Genomic DNA, 20,581 nt, shown 5'->3' on the forward strand with positions numbered 1-20,581 from the left:
GGAAAACACAAGCATTTAGTTAGATACTACTGCACTGTTGGAGCTAGAACACAAGCATTTAGTTAGATACTACTGCACTGTTGGAGCTAGAAACACAAGCATTTAGTTAGATACTACTGCACTGTTGGAGCTAGAAACACAAGCATTTAGTTAGATATTACTGCACTGTTGGAGCTAGAAACACAAGCATTTAGTTAGATACTACTGCACTGTTGGAGCTAGAAACACAAGCATTTAGTTAGATATTACTGCACTGTTGGAGCTAGAAACACAAGCATTTAGTTAGATATTACTGCACTGTTGGAGCTAGAAACACAAGCATTTAGTTAGATACTACTGCACTGTTGGAGCTAGAAACACAAGCATTTAGTTAGATACTACTGCACTGTTGGAGCTAGAAACACAAGCATTTAGTTAGATACTACTGCACTGTTGGAGCTAGAAACACAAGCATTTAGTTAGATACTACTGCACTGTTGGAGCTAGAAACACAAGCATTTAGTTAGATACTACTGCACTGTTGGAGCTAGAAACACAAGCATTTAGTTAGATACTACTGCACTGTTGGAGCTAGAAACACAAGCATTTAGTTAGATATTACTGCACTGTTGGAGCTAGAAACACAAGCATTTAGTTAGATACTACTGCACTGTTGGAGCTAGAAACACAAGCATTTAGTTAGATATTACTGCACTGTTGGAGCTAGAAACACAAGCATTTAGTTAGATATTACTGCACTGTTGGAGCTAGAAACACAAGCATTTAGTTAGATATTACTGCACTGTTGGAGCTAGAAACACAAGCATTTAGTTAGATATTACTGCACTGTTGGAGCTAGAAACACAAGCATTTAGTTAGATATTACTGCACTGTTGGAGCTAGAAACACAAGCATTTAGTTAGATATTACTGCACTGTTGGAGCTAGAAACACAAGCATTTAGTTAGATATTACTGCACTGTTGGAGCTAGAAACACAAGCATTTAGTTAGATATTACTGCACTGTTGGAGCTAGAAACACAAGCATTTAGTTAGATATTACTGCACTGTTGGAGCTAGAAACACAAGCATTTAGTTAGATATTACTGCACTGTTGGAGCTAGAAACACAAGCATTTAGTTAGATATTACTGCACTGTTGGAGCTAGAAACACAAGCATTTAGTTAGATATTACTGCACTGTTGGAGCTAGAAACACAAGCATTTAGTTAGATACTACTGCACTGTTGGAGCTAGAAACACAAGCATTTAGTTAGATACTACTGCACTGTTGGAGCTAGAAACACAAGCATTTAGTTAGATACTACTGCACTGTTGGAGCTAGAAACACAAGCATTTAGTTAGATACTACTGCACTGTTGGAGCTAGAAACACAAGCATTTAGTTAGATATTACTGCACTGTTGGAGCTAGAAACACAAGCATTTAGTTAGATATTACTGCACTGTTGGAGCTAGAAACACAAGCATTTAGTTAGATATTACTGCACTGTTGGAGCTAGAAACACAAGCATTTAGTTAGATATTACTGCACTGTTGGAGCTAGAAACACAAGCATTTAGTTAGATATTACTGCACTGTTGGAGCTAGAAACACAAGCATTTAGTTAGATATTACTGCACTGTTGGAGCTAGAAACACAAGCATTTAGTTAGATATTACTGCACTGTTGGAGCTAGAAACACAAGCATTTAGTTAGATACTACTGCACTGTTGGAGCTAGAAACACAAGCATTTAGTTAGATATTACTGCACTGTTGGAGCTAGAAACACAAGCATTTAGTTAGATACTACTGCACTGTTGGAGCTAGAAACACAAGCATTTAGTTAGATATTACTGCACTGTTGGAGCTAGAAACACAAGCATTTAGTTAGATATTACTGCACTGTTGGAGCTAGAAACACAAGCATTTAGTTAGATACTACTGCACTGTTGGAGCTAGAAACACAAGCATTTAGTTAGATATTACTGCACTGTTGGAGCTAGAAACACAAGCATTTAGTTAGATATACTGCACTGTTGGAGCTAGAAACACAAGCATTTAGTTAGATATACTGCACTGTTGGAGCTAGAAACACAAGCATTTAGTTAGATATTACTGCACTGTTGGAGCTAGAAACACAAGCATTTAGTTAGATATTACTGCACTGTTGGAGCTAGAAACACAAGCATTTAGTTAGATACTACTGCACTGTTGGAGCTAGAAACACAAGCATTTAGTTAGATTACTGCACTGTTGGAGCTAGAAACACAAGCATTTAGTTAGATATTACTGCACTGTTGGAGCTAGAAACACAAGCATTTAGTTAGATATTACTGCACTGTTGGAGCTAGAAACACAAGCATTTAGTTAGATACTACTGCACTGTTGGAGCTAGAAACACAAGCATTTAGTTAGATATTACTGCACTGTTGGAGCTAGAAAACACAAGCATTTAGTTAGATATTACTGCACTGTTGGAGCTAGAAACACAGCATTTAGTTAGATACTACTGCACTGTTGGAGCTAGGAACACAAGCATTTAGTAGATATTACTGCACTGTTTGGAGCTAGAACACAAGCATTTAGTTAGATACTACTGCACTGTTGAGCTAGAAAACAGCATTTAGTTAGATATTTACTGCACTGTTGGAGCTAGAACCACAAGCATTTGTTAGATATTACTGCACTGTGGAGCTAGAAACACAAGCATTTAGTTAGATATTACTGCACTGTTGGAGCTAGAAACACAAGCATTTAGTTAGATATTACTGCACTGTTGGAGCTAGAACACAAGCATTTAGTTAGATATTACTGCACTGTTGGAGCTAGAACACAAGCATTTAGTTAGATATTACTCACTGTTGGAGCTAGAAACACAAGCATTTAGTTAGATATTACTGCACTGTTGGAGCTAGAAACACAAGCATTTAGTTAGATACACTGCACTGTTGGAAGCTAGAAACACAAGCATTTAGTAGATATACTGCACTGTTGGAGCTAGAAACACAAGCATTTAGTTATATACTACTGCACTGTTGGAGCTAGAAACACAAGCATTTAGGTTAGATACTTACTGCATGCACTGTTTGAGCTAGAACACAAGCATTTAGTTAGATATTACTGCACTGTTGGAGCTGAGAAACACAGCATTTAGTTAGATACTACTGCACTGTTGGAGCTAGGAAACACAAGCATTTAGTTAGATATTACTGCACTGTTGGAGCCTAGAAACACAAGCATTTAGTTAGATACTACTGCACTGTTGGAGCTAGAAACACAAGCATTTAGTTAGATATTACTCTGCAACTGATTGGAGCTAGAAACACAAGCATTTAGTTAGATATTTACTGCACGTTGGAGCTAGAACACAAGCATTTAGTTAGATATTACTGCAACTGTTGGAGCTAGAAACACAAGCATTTAGTTAGATATTACTGCACTGTTGGAGCTAAGAAACACAAGCATTTAGTTAGATATTACTGCACTGTTGGAGCTAGAAAACACAAGCATTTAGTTAGATACTACTGCACTGTTGGAGCTAGAACACAAGCATTTAGTTAGATACTACTGCACTGTTGGAGCTAGAAACACAAGCATTTAGTTAGATATTACTGCACTGTTGGAGCTAAGAAACACAAGCATTTAGTTAGATATTACTGCACTTTGGAGCTAGAAACACAAGCATTTAGTTAGATATTACTGCACTGTTGGAGCTAGAAAACACAAGCATTTAGTTAGATACTTCTGCACTGTTGGAGCTAGAAACACAAGCATTTAGTTAGATATTACTGCACTGTTGGAGCTAGAAACACAAGCATTTAGTTAGATACTACTGCACTGTTGGAGCTAGAAACCAAGCATTTAGTTAGATATTACTGCACTGTTGGAGCTAGAAACACAAGCATTTAGTTAGATATTACTGCACTGTTGGAAGCTAGAAACACAAGCATTTAGTTTAGATACTACTGCACTGTTGGGAGCTAGAAACACAAGCATTTAGTTAGATATTACTGCACTGTTGGAGCTAGAAATCACAAGCATTTAGTTAGATATTACTGCACTGTTGGAGCTAGAAACACAAGCATTTAGTTAGATACTACTGCAACTGTTGGAGCTAGAAACACAAGCATTTAGTTAGATATTACTGCACTGTTGGAGCTAGAAACACAAGCATTTAGTTAGATACTACTGCACTGTTGGAGCTAGGAAACACAAGCATTTAGTTAGATACTACTGCACTGTTGGAGCTAGAAACACAAGCATTTAGTTAGATACTACTGCACTGTTGGAGCTAGAAACACAAGCATTTAGTTAGATATTACTGCACTGTTGGAGCTAGAAACACAAGCATTTAGTTAGATATTACTGCACTGTTGGAGCTAGAAACACAAGCATTTAGTTAGATATTACTGCACTGTTGGAGCTAGAAACACAAGCATTTAGTTAGATATTACTGCACTGTTGGAGCTAGAAACACAAGCATTTAGTTAGATATTACTGCACTGTTGGAGCTAGAAACACAAGCATTTAGTTAGATATTACTGCACTGTTGGAGCTAGAAACACAAGCATTTAGTTAGATACTACTGCACTGTTGGAGCTAGAAACACAAGCATTTAGTTAGATATTACTGCACTGTTGGAGCTAGAAACACAAGCATTTAGTTAGATATTACTGCACTGTTGGAGCTAGAAACACAAGCATTTAGTTAGATATTACTGCACTGTTGGAGCTAGAAACACAAGCATTTAGTTAGATATTACTGCACTGTTGGAGCTAGAAACACAAGCATTTAGTTAGATATTACTGCACTGTTGGAGCTAGAACACAAGCATTTAGTTAGATACTACTGCACTGTTGGAGCTAGAAACACAAGCTTTAGTTAGATACTACTGCACTGTTGGAGCTAGAAACACAGCATTTAGTTAGATATTACTGCACGTTGGAGCTAGAAGAAACACAAGCATTTAGTTAGATATTACTGCACTGTTGGAGCTAGAAACACAAGCATTTAGTTAGATACTACTGCACTGTTGGAGCTAGAAACACAGCATTTCCGTTAGATATTACTGCACTGTTGGAGCTAGAAACCACAGCATTTAGTTTAGATATTACTGCACTGTTGGAGCTAGAAAACACCAGCATTTAGTTAGATATTACTGCACTGTTGGAGCTAGAAACACAAGCATTTAGTTAGATATTACTGCACTGTTGGAGCTAGAAACACAAGCATTTAGTTAGATATCTACTGCACTGTTGGAGCTAGAAACACAAGCATTAGTTAGATATTACTGCATGTTGGAGCTAGAAACACAAGCATTTAGTTAGATATACTGCACTGTTGGAGCTAGAACACAAGCATTTAGTTAGATATTACTGCACTGTTGGAGCTAGAAACACAAGCATTTAGTTAGATACTACTGCACTGTTGGAGCTAGAAACACAAGCATTTAGTTAGATATTACTGCACTGTTGGAGCTAGAAACACAAGCATTTAGTTAGATATTACTGCACTGTTGAGCTAGAACACAAGCATTTAGTTAGATATTACTGCACTGTTGGAGCTAGAAACACAAGCATTTAGTTAGATACTACTGCACTGTTGGAGCTAGAAACACAAGCATTTAGTTAGATATTACTGCACTGTTGGAGCTAGAAACACAAGCATTTAGTTAGATATACTGCACTGTTGGAGCTAGAACACAAGCATTTAGTTAGATATTACTGCACTGTTGGAGCTAGAGGAACACAAGCATTTAGTTAGATATACTGCACTGTTTGGACTAGAAACACAAGCATTTAGTTAGATTACTACTTGCACTGTTGGAGCTAGAAACACAAGCATTTAGTTAGGATACTACTGCACTGTTTGAGCTAGGAAATCAAGCATTTAGTTAGATAACTACTGCACGTTGGAGCTGAGAAACACAAGCATTTAGTTAGATATTACTGCACTGTTGGAGCTAGAAACACAAGCATTTAGTTAGATATTACTGCACTGTTGGAGCTAGAAAACACAGCATTTAGTTAGATACTACTGCACTGTTGGAGCTAGAAACACAAGCATTTAGTTAGATATTACTGCACTGTTGGAGCTAGAAAACACAAGCATTTAGTTATGATACTACGCACTGTTGGAGCTAGAAACACAAGCATTTAGTTAGATATTACTGCACTGGTTGGAGCTAGAAACACAAGCATTTAGTTAGATATTACTGCACTGTTGGAGCTAGAAACACAAGCATTAGTTAGATATTACTGCACTGTTGGAGCTAGAAACACAAGCATTTAGTTAGATATTACTGCACTGTTGGAGCTAGAAACACAAGCATTTAGTTAGATACTACTGCACTGTTGGAGCTAGAAACACAAGCATTTAGTTAGATATTACTGCACTGTTGGAGCTAGAAACACAAGCATTTAGTTAGATACTACTGCACTGTTGGAGCTAGAAACACAAGCATTTAGTTAGATATTACTGCACTGTTGGAGCTAGAAACACAAGCATTTAGTTAGATATTACTGCACTGTTGGAGCTAGAAACACAAGCATTTAGTTAGATACTACTGCACTGTTGGAGCTAGGAACACAAGCATTTAGTTAGATATTACTGCACTGTTGGAGCTAGAAAACACAAGCATTTAGTTAGATACTACTGCACTGTTGGAGCTAGAAACACAAGCATTTAGTTAGATATTACTGCCACTGTTGAGCTAGAAACACAAAAGGCATTTAGTTAGATATTACTGCACTGGTGGAGCTAGCAAAACACAAGCATTAGTTAGATATTACGGCACTGTTGGAGCTAGAAACACAAGCATTTATGTTAGATATTACTGCACTGTTGGAGCTAGGAACACAAGCATTTAGTTAGATACTACTACGACTGCACTGTTTGGAGCTAGAAAACACAAAGCAATTTAGTTAGATATTACCTGCACTGTTGGAGCTAGAAACACAAGCATTTAGTTAGATATACTGCACTGTTGGAGCTAGAAACACAAGCATTAGTTAAGATATTACTTACTGCACTGTTGGAGCTAGAAACACAAGCATTTAGTTAGATATTACTGCACTGTTGGGCTAGAAACCACAAGCATTTAGTTAGATATTACTGCACTGTTGGAGCTAGAAACACAAGCATTTAGTTAGATATTACTGCACTGTTGGAGCTAGAAACACAAGCATTTAGTTAGATAACTACTGCACTGTTGTAGCTAGAAACACAAGCATTTAGTTAGATATTACTGCACTGTTGGAGCTAGAAACACAAGCATTTAGTTAGATATTACTGCACTGTTGGGAAGCTAGAAACACAAGCATTTAGTTAGATATTACTGCACTTTGGAGCTAGAAACACAAGCATTTAGTTAGATATTAACTGCACTGTTGGAGCTAGAAACACAAGCATTTAGTTAGATATTACTGCACGTTGGAGCTAGAAACACAAGCATTTAGTTAGATATTACTGCACTGTTGGAGCTAGAAACACAAGCATTTAGTTAGATACTACTGCACTGTTGGAGCTAGAAACACAAGCATTTAGTTAGATATTACTGCACTGTTGGAGCTAGAAACACAAGCATTTAGTTAGATATTACTGCACTGTTGGAGCTAGAAACACAAGCATTTAGTTAGATATTACTGCACTGTTGGAGCTAGAAACACAAGCATTTAGTTAGATATTACTGCCACTGTTGGAGCTAGAAAACACAAGCATTTAGTTAGATATTACTGCACTGTTGGAGCTAGGAACACAAGCATTTAGTTAGATACTACTGCACTGTTGGAGCTAGAAAACACAAGCATTTAGTTAGATACTACTGCACTGTTGGAGCTAGAAAACACAAGCATTTAGTTAGATACTACTGCACTGTTGGAGCTAGAAACACAAGCATTTAGTTAGATATTACTGCACTGTTGGAGCTAGAAACACAAGCATTTAGTTAGATATTACTGCACTGTTGGAGCTAGAAACACAAGCATTTAGTTAGATATTACTGCACTGTTGGAGCTAGAAACACAAGCATTTAGTTAGATACTACTGCACTGTTGGAGCTAGAACACAGCATTTAGTTAGATATTACTGCCACTGTTGGAGCTAGAAACACAAGCATTTAGTTAGATATTACTGCACTGTTGGAGCTAGGAACACAAAGCATTTAGTTAGATACTACTGCACTGTTGGAGCTAGAAACACAAGCATTTAGTTAGATATTACTGCACTGTTGGAGCTAGAAACACAAGCATTTAGTTAGATACTACTGCACTGTTGGAGCTAGAAACACAAGCATTTAGTTAGATATTACTGCACTGTTTGGAGCTAGAAACACAAGCATTTAGTTAGATACTACTGCACTGTTGGAGCTAGAAACACAGCATTTAGTTAGATATTACTGCACTGTTGGAGCTAGAAACACAAGCATTTAGTTAGATATTACTGCACTGTTGGAGCTAGAAACACAAGCATTTAGTTAGATACTACTGCACTGTTGGAGCTAGGAACACAAGCATTTAGTTAGATATTACTGCACTGTTGGAGCTAGAAACACAAGCATTTAGTTAGATACTACTGCACTGTTGGAGCTAGAAACACAAGCATTTAGTTAGATATTACTGCACTGTTGGAGCTAGAAACACAAGCATTTAGTTAGATATTACTGCACTGTTGGAGCTAGAAACACAAGCATTTAGTTAGATATTACTGCACTGTTGGAGCTAGAAACACAAGCATTTAGTTAGATATTACTGCACTGTTGGAGCTAGGAACACAAGCATTAGTTAGATACTACTGCACTGTTGGAGCTAGAAACACAAGCATTTAGTTAGATATTACTGCACTGTTGGAGCTAGAAACACAAGCATTTAGTTAGATATTACTGCACTGTTGGAGCTAGAAACACAAGCATTTAGTTAGATACTACTGCACTGTTGGAGCTAGAAACACACGCATTTCGCTACACCCGCAATAACGTCTACTAAACAAGTGTATTTGACAAATAAAATGTGATTTGATTTGGTCAAATAAGGTAAACTCCAAATGTGTCTGCTACTCTGTGTCCAGGTGGATGTGTGCGGGTATCCTCTCAGTATCTTCTTCATCGTGGTCAATGAGTTCTGTGAACGTTTCTCCTACTATGGCATGCGAGGTGAGCCAATCACACCTCTCTATGTTGACAGATAGCAGAGAGCTGAGCCAATCACACCTCTCTATGTTGACCGATAGCAGAGAGCTGAGCCAATCACACCTATCTATGTTGACCGATAGCAGAGAGCTGAGCCAATCACACCTCTCTATGTTGACAGATAGCAGAGAGCTGAGCCAATCACACCTCTCTATGTTGACAAATAGCAGAGAGCTGAGCCAATCACACCTCTCTATGTTGACAGATAGCAGAGAGCTGAGCCAATCACACCTCTCTATGTTGACAGATAGCAGAGAGCTGAGCCAATCACTCCTCTCTATGTTGACAGATAGCAGAGAGCTGAGCCAATCACACCTCTCTATGTTGACAGATAGCAGAGAGCTGAGCCAATCACACCTCTCTATGTTGACAGATAGCAGAGAGCTGAGCCAATCACACCTCTCTATGTTGACAGAGAGCTGAGCCAATCACACCTCTCTATGTTGACAATAGCAGAGAGCTGAGCCAATCACACCTCTCTATGTTGACAGATAGCAGAGAGCTGAGCCAATCACCACCTCTCTATGTTGACAGATAGCAGAGAGCTGAGCCAATCACACCTCTCTATGTTGACAGATAGCAGAGAGCTGAGCCAATCACACCTCTCTATGTTGACAGATAGCAGAGAGCTGAGCCAATCACACCTCTCTATGTTGACAGATAGCAGAGAGCTGAGCCAAATCACTCCTCTCTATGTTGACAGATAGCAGAGAGCTGAGCCAATCACACCTCTCTATGTTGACAGATAGCAGAGAGCTGAGCAATCACACCTCTCTATGTTGACAGATAGCAGAGAGCTGAGCCAATCACACCTCTCTATGTTGACAGAGAGCTGAGCCAATCACACCTCTCTATGTTGACAAATAGCAGAGAGCTGAGCCAATCACACCTCTCTATGTTGACAGATAGCAGAGAGCTGAGCCAATCACACCTCTCTATGTTGACCGATAGCAGAGAGCTGAGCCAATCACTCCTCTCTATGTTGACAGATAGCAGAGAGCTGAGCCAATCACACCTCTCTATGTTGACAGATAGCAGAGAGCTGAGCCAATCACACCTCTCTATTTGACAGATAGCAGAGAGCTGAAGCCAATCACACCTCTTCTATGTTGACAGAGAGCTGAGCCAATCACACCTCTCTATGTTGACAAATAGCAGAGAGCTGAGCCCAATTCCACACCTCTCTAATGGTGACAGATAGCAGAGAGCTGAGCCAATCACACCTCTCTATGTATATATATATGAGCTGAGCCAATCAGCACCTCTCTATGTTGACAGATAGCAGAGAGCTGAGCCAATCACACCCTCTATGTTGACAGATAGCAGAGAGCTGAGCCAATCACACCTCTCTATGTGGACAGATAGCAGAGAGCTGAGCCAATCACTCCTCTCTATGTTGACAGATAGCAGAGAGCTGAGCCAATCACACCTCTCTATGTTGACAGGATAGCAGAGAGCTGAGCCAATCACACCTCTCTATGTTGACAGATAGCAGAGAGCTGAGCCAATCACACCTCTCTATGTTGACAGAGAGCTGAGCCAATCACACCTCTCTATGTTGACAAATAGCAGAGAGCTGAGCCAATCACACCTCTCTATGTTGACAGATAGCAGAGAGCTGAGCCAATCACACCTCTCTATGTTGACAGATAGCAGAGAGCTGAGCCAATCACACCTCTCTATGTTGACAGATAGCAGAGAGCTGAGCCAATCACACCTCTCTATGTTGACAAATAGCAGAGAGCTGAGCCAATCGCACCTCTCTATGTTGACAGATAGCAGAGAACTGAGGCCAATCACACCTCTCTATGTTGACAGATAGCAGAGAGCTGAGCCAATCACACCTCTCTATGTTGACATGATAGCAGAAAGCTGAGCCAATCACACCTCTCTATGTTGACAGATAGCAGAGAGCTGAGCCAATCACACCTCTCTATGTTGACAAATAGCAGAGAGCTGAGCCAATCACACCTCTCTATGTTGACAGATAGCAGAGAGCTGAGCCAATCACACCTCTCTATGTTGACAGATAGCAGAGAGCTGAGCCAATCACTCCTCTCTATGTTGACAGATAGCAGAGAGCTGAGCCAATCACACCTCTCTATGTTGACAGATAGCAGAGAGCTGAGCCAATCACACCTCTCTATGTTGACAGATAGCAGAGAGCTGAGCCAATCACACCTCTCTATGTTGACAGAGAGCTGAGCCAATCCACACCTCTCTATGTTGACAAATAGCAGAGAGCTGAGCCAATCACACCTCTCTATGTTGACAGATAGCAGAGAGCTGAGCCAATCACACCTCTCTATGTTGACAGATAGCAGAGAGCTGAGCCAATCACACCTCTCTATGTTGACAGATAGCAGAGAGCTGAGCCAATCACACCTCTCTATGTTGACAAATAGCAGAGAGCTGAGCCAATCACACCTCTCTATGTTGACAAATAGCAGAGAGCTGAGCCAATCACACCTCTCTATGTGACAGATAGCAGAGAGCTGAGCCAATCACACCTCTCTATGTTGACCGATAGCAGAGAGCTGGAGCCAATCACACCTCTCTATGTTGACCGATAGCAGAGAGCTGAGCCAATCACACCTCTCTATGTTGACAGATAGCAGAGAGCTGAGCCAATCACACCTCTCTATGTTGACAAATAGCAGAGAGCTGAGCCAATCACACCTCTCTATGTTGACAAATAGCAGAGAGCTGAGCCAATCACTCCTCTCTATGTTGACAGATAGCAGAGAGCTGAGGCCAATCACACCTCTCTATGTTGAGCAGATAGCAGAGAGCTGAGCCAATCACACCTCTCTATGTTGACAGATAGCAGAGAGCTGAGCCATCACACCTCTCTATGTTGACAGAGAGCTGAGCCAATCACACCTCTCTATGTTGACAAATAGCAGAGAGCTGAGCCAATCACACCTCTCTATGTTGACAGATAGCAGAGAGCTGAGCCAATCACACCTCTCTATGTTGACAGATAGCAGAGAGCTGAGCCAATCACACCTCTCTATGTTGACAGATAGCAGAGAGCTGAGCCAATCACACCTCTCTATGTTGACAAATAGCAGAGAGCTGAGCCAATCACACCTCTCTATGTTGACAGATAGCAGAGAACTGAGCCAATCACACCTCTCTATGTTGACAGATAGCAGAGAGCTGAGCCAATCACACCTCTCTATGTTGACAAATAGCAGAGAGCTGAGCCAATCACACCTCTCTATGTTGACAGATAGCAGAGAGCTGAGCCAATCACACCTCTCTATGTTGACAAATAGCAGAGAGCTGAGCCAATCACCCCTCTCTATGTTGACAGGATAGCAGAGAGCTGAGCCAATCACACCTCTCTATGTTGACAGATAGCAGAGAGCTGAGCCAATCACACCTCTCTATGTTGACAAATAGCAGAGAGCTGAGCCAATCACACCTCTCTATGTTGACAGATAGCAGAGAACTGAGCCAATCACACCTCTCTATGTTGACAGATAGCAGAGAGCTGAGCCAATCACACCTCTCTATGTTGACAAATAGCAGAGAGCTGAGCCAATCACACCTCTCTATGTTGACAGATAGCAGAGAGCTGAGCCAATCACACCTCTCTATGTTGACAAATAGCAGAGAGCTGAGGCCAATCACACCTCTCTATGTTGACAGATAGCAGAGAGCTGAGCCAATCACACCTCTCTATTGTTGACAGATAGCAGAGAGCTGAGCCAATCACACCTCTCTATGTTGACAAATAGCAGAGAGCTGAGCCAATCACACCTCTCTATGTTGACAGATAGCAGAGAGCTGAGCCAATCACACCTCTCTATGTTGACAAATAGCAGAGAGCTGAGCCAATCACACCTCTCTATGTTGACAGATAGCAGAGAGCTGAGCCAATCACACCTCTCTATGTTGACAAATAGCAGAGAGCTGAGCCAATCACACCTCTCTATGTTGACAGATAGCAGAGAACTGAGCCAATCACACCTCTCTATGTTGACAGATAGCAGAGAGCTGAGCCAATCACACCTCTCTATGTTGACAGATAGCAGAGAGCTGAGCCAATCACACCTCTCTATGTTGACAGATAGCAGAGAGCTGAAGCCAATCACACCTCTCGATGTTGACAAATAGCAGAGAGCTGAGCCAATCACACATCTCTATGTTGACAGGATAGCAGAGAGCTGAGCCAATCACACTCTCTATGTTGGACAGATAGCAGAGAGCTGAGCCAATCACACCTCTCTATGTTGACAAATAGCAGAGAGCTGAGCCAATCACACCTCTCTATGTTGACAGATAGCAGAGAGCTGAGCCAATCACACCTCTCTATGTTGACAAATAGCAGAGAGCTGAGCCAATCACACCTCTCTATGTTGACAAATAGCAGAGAGCTGAGCCAATCACACCTCTCTATGTTGACAAATAGCAGAGAGCTGAGCCAATCACACCTCTCTATGTTGACAAATAGCAGAGAGCTGAGCCAATCACACCTCTCTATGTTGACAGATAGCAGTGTTTACTACAGAATGTAAATAAGTATTTGGTAGTTACATTTCATTGACCAATGTTAAGGACTGGTCCTGTAGATGGACATATTGAGTGGTTCTGTTGTCTCCTCTAGCGGTGTTGGTCCTGTAGATGGACATATTGAGTGGTTCTGTTGTCCCCCCCTAGCGGTGTTGGTCCTGTACTTCATATTTCCTGAAGTGGGATGATGACCTGGCCACCTCTATCTATCACACCTTCATCGCTCTCTGCTACCTGACTCCTATACTGGGGGCCATAGTGGCAGACTCCCTGGCTGGGGAAGTTCAAGTGAGTCCAAACCCAGTACATCCACATATTATCTGATCTTCCTAAGGATATCTGGGGATTGTAGTTCCCTCACTTGTAGTTGTCTGCCCTCCTGGTAAATCCCTTTTCATTCGTTTTTCTCCCCCTCACACACTTTTTACTAAACAAAGCAACAAACAAATGAAATTAGATAATAAAGAAAAGTTAAATTAAAAATTAACAGTAAACATAAATCACAAGTTACATATTATGTATAATTACAGTTGTTTAATGATGTTCCAAATGGTTAAAGTACAAAAGGGAAAATAAATCAACATAAATATGGGTTGTATTTAAAATGGTGTTTGTTCTTCACTGGTTGCCCTTTCTTGTTGCTGTGATGGCACACTGTGGTATTTCACCAGTAGATATGGGAGTTTATCAAAATTGGATTTGTTTTCGAATTGTTCTCTCCTCTCTCTCTCTTTCCTCTCTCTCTCCTCTCTCTCTCCTCTCTCTTTCTTCTCTCTCTCCTCTCTCTCTCTTTTCCTCTCTCTTCCTCTCTCTCTCCTCTCTCTCTTTCCTCTCTCTTTCCTCTCTCTCTCCCCTCTCTCTCTTTCGTATCTCTCCCCTCTCTCTCTTTCCTCTCTCTCTCCTACTCTCTCTCTTCCTCTCTCTCTCCCTCTCCTCTTTTCTCTCTCTCTCTCTCTCTCTTCATCTCTCTCTTTCATCCTCTCTCTTTCCTCTCTCTTTCCCTCTCTCTCTCTTCTCTCTCTCTCTCCCCTCCTCTCTTTCCTCTCTCTCCCCTCTCTCTTTCCTCTCTCTCCCCTCTCTCTTTCCTCTCTCTCTCCTCTCTCTTTCCTCTCTCTCCTCTCCTCTCTCTCTTTCTCTCTCTCTCCTCTCTCTCTCCTTTCCTCTTCTCTTCTCTCTCTCTCCTTCCTCCTCTCTCTTTTCCCCTTCTCTCTCTCCCTCTCTCTCTTTCCTCTCTCTCTCCTCTCTCTCTTTCCTCTCTCTCCTCTCTCTCTCTTTCCTCTCTCTCTCCTCTCTCTCTTTCCTCTCTCTCTCCTCTCTCTCTCTTTCCTCTCTCTCCCTCTCTCTCTTTCCTCTCTCTCTTCTCTCTCTCCTCTCTCTTCCTCTCTCTCTCCTCTCTTCTCCTCTCTCTTCCTCTCTCTCCTCTCTCTCTCCTCTCTTCCTCTCTCTCTTTCCTCTCTCCCCCTCTCTCTCTCCTCTCTCTTTACTCTCTCTCCCCAGGACTATTGTCTATTTATCCATCGTCTATACGGTGGGACAGGTCGTCATGGCAGTAAGCGCCATACACGACATCACAGACACAGACAGGGACGGGACCCCTGACAACATGACCTTCCATGTGTGAGTTCATCTACTGTTCACCCCAAACACAACATCCTATGTAAGCCTGTACAACAGCATTGTAAAAATATTTGAGTTGTGTAAACTTAGTCAATTCATGTTGACTCAACTTCTATGATATGAGTTCCATTAGTTGAACTGATAAGTGATGTGCTGTTCTCTCCCCTCAGGGCCATGTCTATGGTTGGCCTGTTCCTCATCGCTCTGGGGACGGGGGGCATCAAACCCTGTGTCGCTGCCTTTGGAGGAGACCAGTTTGAAGACCACCAGGTTGGTAACGCTAGCGGAGCAGCCATTTTAGAGTCTGTCTCTACCGACCTCGGTCATTACTGTAGTGTAGACTCCATTTTAGAGTCTGTCTCTACCGACCTCGGTCTGTACAGTAGTGTAGACTCCATTTTAGAGTCTGTCTCTACCGACCTCGGTCATTACTGTAGTGTAGACTCCATTTTAGAGTCTGTCTCTACCGACCTCGGTCTTTACAGTAGTGTAGACCCCATTTTAGAGTCTGTCTCTACTGACCTCAGTCTTTACAGTAGTGTAGACTCCATTTTAAAGTCTGTCTCTACTGACCTTTGCCATTACAGTAGTGTAGACTCCATTGTAGAGTCTGTCTCTGCTGACCTCGGTCTTTACAGTAGTGTAGACTCCATTTAGAGTCTGTCTCTACCAACCTCGGTCTATACGGTAGTGTAGACTCCATTTTAGAGTCTATCTCTACCGACCTTGGTCTTTACAGTAGTGTAGACTCAATTTTAGAGTCTGTCTCTACTGACCTCGGTCTTTACAGTAGTGTAGACTACATTTTAGAGTCTGTCTCTACTGACCTCGGTCTTTACAGTAGTGTAGACTCCATTTTAGAGTCTGTCTCTGCCGACCTCGGTCGTTACGGTAGTGTAGACTCCATTTTAGAGTCTGTCTCTGCCGACCTCTGTCTTTACAGTAGTGTAGACTCCAGACTCAGGAAGTAGTGATCAGCATGGTTTATCAACGTGACTTCAGTCATTATCAGTGCTGAGCCAGCAGAACACATCCCAGATGGTTTAATAACCATTAACCCTGGATACCTGCTGGAAGGTGCATTTAGGTCAAAGGTTATAGAGCATCATGTTGTTGAATGTGGATGAATCTAAAAACCTTTCATCTCCAGCAGATAGATGGTGCTGCTAGCTATGGTTCGATACAAATGTCAAGGTCAGATGTTTGCAGTTCTAAACCTGTTCTCCTGTCCATGTCTCACGTCCTCCTGTCCTCCTGTCCATGTCTCCTGTCCTCTGTTCTCCTGTCCTCCTGATCTCATATCCATGTTTCCTGTCCTCTTCTCCTGTCCACCTCCTCCTGCTTCCTGTCCTCTCTCTCCTGTCCTCCTGTCTTCCGTCCATCTCTCCTCTCCTCCTGTCCTCCTGTCCATGTATCCTGTCCTCCTGTCTTCCTGTCCTCCTGTCCTCCTGTCCATGTCTTCTGTCCTCCTGTCCTCCTGTCCATGTATCCTGTCCATGTATCCTGTCCATGTATCCTGTCCTCCTGTCTCCTGTCCATGTCTTCTGTCCTCCTGTCCTCCTGTCATGTATCCTGTCCTCCTGTCCTCCTGTCCTCCTGTCCATGTCTCCTGTCCTTCTGTCCTGTCCTTTGTCCTCCTTGTCCTCTATCCTCTGTCCTCCTGTCCATGTCTCCTGTCCCCTGTCTCCTGTCCTTCTTGCCCTGTCTCCTGTCCTCCTGTCATGTCTCTGTCCTCCTGTCCATGTCTCCTGTCCTCCTGTCCTCCTGTCCATGTCTCCTGTCCTCTTGTCCTTCTGACCTCCTGTCCATGTCTCCTGTCCTCTTGTTCTTCTGTCCTCCTGTCTCCTGTCGTCCTGTCCATGTCTCCTGTCCTCCTGTCCTCCTGTCCATGTCTCCTGTCCTAATGTCATTCTGTCCATGTCTCCTGTCCTCCTGTCCTCCTGTCCGTGTCTCTCTGTCTTCCTGTCCTCCTATTTCCTGTCCTCCTGTCTCCTGTCCTCCTGTCTTCCTGTCCTCCTGTCTCCTGTCCTCCTGTCCATGTCTCCTGTCCTCCTGTCTTCCTGTCCTCCTGTCCTCCTGTCCATGTCTCCTGTCTTCCTGTCCTCCTGTCCTCCTGTCCTCCTGTCCTCCTGTCCATGTCTCCTGTCTCCTGTCCTCCTGTCCATGTCCTCCTGTCTTCCTGTCCTCCTGTCCTCCTGTCCATGTCTCCTGTCCTCTGTCCTCCTGTCCTCCTGTCCTCCTGTCCATGTCTCCTGTCTCCTGTCCTCCTGTCCTCCTGTCCTCCTGTCCATGTATCCTGTCTTCCTGTCCTCCTGTCCTCCTGTCTCCTGTCCATGTCTCCTGTCTTCCTGTCCTCCTGTCTTCCTGTCTCCTGTCCTCCTGTCCATGTCTCCTGTCTTCCTGTCCTCCTGTCTTCCTGTCCTCCTGTCTCCTGTCCTCCTGTCCATGTCCTGTCCTCCTGTCTTCTGTCCTCCTGTCCATGTCTCCTGTCTTCCTGTCCTCCTGTCCTCCTGTCCTCCTGTCCATGTCTCCATGTCTCCTGTCCTCCTGTCCATGTCCTCCTGTCCTCCTGTCCATGTCTCCTGTCTTCCTGTCCTCCTGTCCTCCTGTCCATGTCTCCTGTCTCCTGTCCTCCTGTCCTCCTGTCCATGTCTCCTATCTTCCTGTCCTCCTGTCTCCTGTCCATGTCTCCTGTCTTCCTGTCCTCCTGTCTTCCTGTCTCCTGTCCTCCTGTCCATGTCTCCTGTCTTCCTGTCCTCCTGTCTTCCTGTCCTCCTGTCCTCCTGTCCATGTCTCCTGTCTCCTGTCCTCCTGTCCATGTCTCCTGTCTTCCTGTCCTCCTGTCCTCCTGTCTCCTCTCCTCCTGTCCATGTCTCCTGTCTTCCTGTCCTCCTGTCCTCCTGTCCATACATTCTCCAGGAGAAACAGAGGAGCACGTTCTTCTCCATCTTCTACCTGTCAATCAATGCTGGTAGTCTCCTGTCTACTGTCATTACACCCATCCTCAGAGGTACGACCATAACCCTAAACTAACACAATACCTGTTCTCCTGTCTACTGTCATTACACCCATCCTCAGAGGTACGACCATAACCCTAAACTAACAAAATACCTGTTCTCCTGTCTACTGTCATTACACCCATCCTCAGAGGTACGACCATAACCCTAAACTAACACAATATCTGGTCAGACTTGACATTACGAACCCTAAACTAACACAATGCCTGGTCAGACTTGACATTACTAACTCTAAACTAACACAATACCTGGTCAGACTTGACTACTACTAACTCTAAACTAACACAATACCTGGTCAGACTTTACATTACTAACCCTAAACTAACACAATGCCTGGTCAGACTTCACTACTACTAACCTTAAACTAACACAATACCTGGTCAGACTTGACATTACTAACCCTAAACTAACACAATACCTAGTCAGACTTTACATTACTAACCCTAAACTAACACAATGCCTGGTCAGACTTGACATTACTAACCTTAAACTAACACAATACCTGGTCAGACTTGACATTACTAACCCTAAACTAACACAATACCTGGTCAGACTTGACATTACTAACCCTAAACTAACACAATGCCTGGTCAGACTTGACATTACTAACCCTAAACTAACACAATGCCTGGTCAGACTTGACTACTACTAACCCTAAACTAACACAATACCTGGTCAGACTTGACTACTACTAACCCTAAACTAACACAATACCTGGTCAGACTTGACATTACTAACCCTAAACTAACACAATACCTGGTCAGACTTGACATTACTAACCCTAAACTAACACAATACCTAGTCAGACTTTACATTACTAACCCTAAACTAACACAATACCTAGTCAGACTTCAACATTACTAACCCTAAACTAACACAATACCTAGTCAGACTTTACATTACTAACCCTAAACTTACACAATGCCTGGTCAGACTTGACTATGGTTATGCCTGTGCAATAGGGCCAGTTCCTCCATCCAATAGCGCACTGAGCCAGAAGAAGCATGTGTGTTCCCTCCTCCAGGCCAGGAGTGTGGTATCCACTCCCAGAAGTGTTATCCTCTGGCCTTCGGCGTCCCTGCAGCCCTCATGGTGGTGGCTCTCAGTGAGTACTGTTACCACTACATGGAGGAGCTTCCTTCTCTCCTTGCCTCTATCAACCAGCAGTATTGATCTGAACTCTGTCTAACAGAGGTGGACGTCTTTCTGTGTTTCCACAGTCGTGTTCATTATGGGCAGTGGCATGTACAACAAGACTGCTCCTAAAGGCAACATTATGCTGGGTCTGAAGTGTAAGGGTATCGGGGTAAGACAGTCTAACAACACACAGACAGTAAGGGATGAGACAGTCAAACAACACACAGACAGTAAGGGATGAGACAGTCTAATAACAGACAGACAGTAAGGGATGAGACAGTCTAGTAACACACAGTCAGTAAGGGATGAGACAGTCTAGTAACATACAGACAGTAAGGGATGAGACAGTCTAGTAACATACAGACAGTAAGGGACGAGACAGTCTAATAACATACAGACAGTAAGGAGGTTAGACAGTCTAATAACAGACAGACAGTAAGGGATGAGACAGTCTAGTAACATACAGACAGTAAGGGATGAGACAGTCTAGTAACATACAGACAGTAAGGAGGTTAGACAGTCTAGTAACATACAGACAGTAAGGGATGAGACAGTCTAAAACATACAGACAGTAAGGAGGTTAGACAGTCTAATAACAGACAGACAGTAAGGGATGAGACAGTCTAGTAACATACAGACAGTAAGGGATGAGACAGTCTAATAACATACAGACAGTAAGGGATGAGACAGTCTAATAACACACAGACAGTAAGGATGAGACAGTCTAATAACATACAGACAGTAAGGGATGAGACAGTCTAGTAACATACAGACAGTAAGGGATGAGACAGTCAAACAACACACAGACAGTAAGGGATGAGGAGGTCTAATAACATACAGACAGTAAGGAGGTACAACAAGACTGCTCCTAAAGGCAACATTATGCTGGAGGTCTGCAAGTGTCGGGGTAAGGGTAAGACAGTCAAACAACACACACAGACAGTAAGGGATGAGACAGTCTAATAACATACAGACAGTAAGGGATGAGACAGTCTAATAACAGACAGACAGTAAGGGATGAGACAGTCTAATAACACACAGTCAGTAAGGGATGAGACAGTCTAGTAACACACAGACAGTAAGGGATGAGACAGTCTAGTAACATACAGACAGAAGAATACTTACA

General features: G+C 42.7%; 1 pseudogene; it reads left to right on the forward strand.

Annotated features, from left to right (window-relative positions):
* Window positions 1-9,042: 9,042 nt before the first annotated feature.
* LOC116371223 (solute carrier family 15 member 1-like) lies at window positions 9,043-20,368 on the forward strand (annotated as a pseudogene).
* Window positions 20,369-20,581: the final 213 nt, after the last annotated feature.

Source organism: Oncorhynchus kisutch, unplaced genomic scaffold (assembly GCF_002021735.2).
Source record: "Oncorhynchus kisutch isolate 150728-3 unplaced genomic scaffold, Okis_V2 scaffold2993, whole genome shotgun sequence".
Taxonomy (NCBI): Eukaryota; Metazoa; Chordata; class Actinopteri; order Salmoniformes; family Salmonidae; genus Oncorhynchus; species Oncorhynchus kisutch.